The sequence below is a fragment of the Cebus imitator genome, unplaced genomic scaffold (genome assembly GCF_001604975.1).
Source record: "Cebus imitator isolate Cc_AM_T3 unplaced genomic scaffold, Cebus_imitator-1.0 Scaffold848, whole genome shotgun sequence".
Lineage (NCBI taxonomy): Eukaryota > Metazoa > Chordata > Mammalia > Primates > Cebidae > Cebus > Cebus imitator.
In genome coordinates this window covers 86914-89394 of record NW_016108163.1, presented here as the reverse complement: position 1 = coordinate 89394, position 2481 = coordinate 86914, and positions in this window count along the sequence as shown.

Below are 2481 nucleotides of genomic sequence, written 5' to 3'. Positions count from 1 at the left end.
CGACACGGTAACATGACTGCAGATATGTCGGAACTTTCCGCAAACAGTAAAGGAAATTGCTCCAGCTGGTCCGGACGAGGCGGTAGTCAGTAGTCCCGATAATTGAGAGCACTAAGATGGGAGTATCCATCACAGAAGCGTCTTTATTTTGAACACACCGGGTCAATTTAACAACCAGCTCCCTTGACGAATTTGGCTCTATGCTGGCTGCCGGAGTCCTCGAAACTGAAAACAAATTGACTCACCGCGGAGGTGGAGCCAGGCCTTAATCCTACTTTTAATCCTGGGACCTTCTGCTAGAACTTTCAAGAGCCCAGCCTCCTCGCTGATTGACCCTGCTGCTTAATGGATTTCAGGGAAGGAAATGCTCTCTCAGAGAAACGATACAGAAAACCTTCTCTGGATTTTCTCACTTGGTGTCCCTAAGACCCTAAATTTAAACCTAAAATATTCATCTCATTGTGTTTGGGAAATCGTTTTGCAAATGACAGTGCGCTTTCACTTTCCAGACGGGTTTAGAAGAAATTTACAAGAAAACCGGCCGGTGAGTTCTTTTCCTGTGAAATCCTAGAGCCTAATAGATCCTAGTTTCTTTCTGAAAAATTGATTACTTGGTTTAATTTTGCGACCAATGCAATGGTTGAGCAAACCAAATTTAACCAATATAGCATATTTCCATTCCAGGTCTCCTTTTTACGTTTGTAACTCACCAATTCCTTAAGCAGAGTGTTCAGATGCTCTATAGAAACCAAACCAAAGAAACAAACAAAAAAACGATAAATGTGGATACTAGATCCCAAAATGCATAGATGTACAGGTCCCACTTTATGGTCAGAAAAATGTTAATGGCCAAAATGAATTTGATGCCTCTTAAGAAAGCTGAGCTAACTGCTTGATTTTAATATATTTAACCAGACGTACCAAAGTGCTTTTTATATTGCATTCTATTGAATTCATATATCACTGAGAAAGTTTTTCTTTTTTCCAGAAAACCAAATCTTTTCCAAGATCAAATAATTTCCTTTTATCTGTACCCAGAGAAGGTTAACTATCTCATGATTGATAAACAGAATAAATGTGGTCAACGGAAAGTAAGAATGCACCACACTTACTTTCTATATATAGATCTTTATGTAGAACCAGAGCTTACTAATGTGTTTTTCAATTGGCCATCTTTGGAAAAAGTCCAGTCATTGGCTTTAAAAGATTGTATATTTTAAATCTTTATTTTCTGCCTGTCCCTTTAGGACCATTTTTGGAGCAGACCTCTGTCATGTGGGTTCCTGAAAAGTTATTTGAAAGTTGCAATTTTTTGTTATGAATAAAAAGTTTATAAAAGAGTATTTATCAATGTATATATGCAAAATAATGTTTAAAGTTCGATTAAATATTCTCAGGTGAGGAGGGCAAAGAAGCCTTCATGAATTCTACAAACCTCTAAATGCTTATTAGAGGCAACATGCTCGTTAGAGGAATTATTTCAGTAACAAATTCAAAGAGCATATGATTGTGAAGGTTACTGAACAAGACAGTTGATGAAACCAAGGACTACTTAATGAAAAGATTCAATGACATCTATATTTAGAGAATTCCTCTTTCTTGTGTCAATATGTAAAATAAATGTTAATTAGAAAAACTTGGGTAATGATAGCTGACTCACACTGGGGGTGGGGAGGGGAGGAGAAAGAACGCTCACAATCTCACCTCCCCCAAACCAGCACTAGTAGCACATTGGTGTATCTCTTTTCCTCCTCTTCCCATATTTTGAATGCAAAAAAAAAAAAAAAAAAAAAAAAAAAAATTATTAAAAAAAAAAAAAAAAAAAAAAAAAAAAAAAAGTTGTAAATAGTTGAAGTTATATAAAGTGTGCCAACATTCTTCAGCCAAAAATATTCAGAAATACACCTATAGTTGAAGAAATTAGGATTATTATTCCTTACAGCAAGCAAGAACACACAACATAAGAAAGTGTAGGGCATCTTGGTAAGAGTATTAGAAAGTATTAATACTTATAGGATCTACACATCTTGTGTTAGGTGATTTTAGGGGAAGTTTTAAAGAAACAGATTTGCTCTTGGTTAGATGCTATCTGAAAGCGGGGGTAATTCTGTAATTAGATAACAGAACTTATCTAGAAGGAGGAAAAATTGAGCTAGATTAGCGTCTTGGAAAACCTGTTCTCTGGGACTGTGCTTTTTCTTTTTAAAATTTATTTATTGTTATTTTTATTATATATTTTATTTTTTGGTGCTGTGACTTGGATGACAGTGCTTTTTCTTTTGGCTCCTGTGTCCTCGGACATTACTCCCTTGGAAAGAGACCTCCTTGCAACACAAATTCCTCCTTCATTTTTCTGAAGGGGAGACAGTCCCAGAATCCTCTTTTCTCAGGCTCCTGGTCAGCTCTTTACCGATTCTGCCGGCTTTCTTGATCAAATGCACTTTTGGTGGTTTTTTTTTTTTTTTTTTTTTTTTTTTTTTT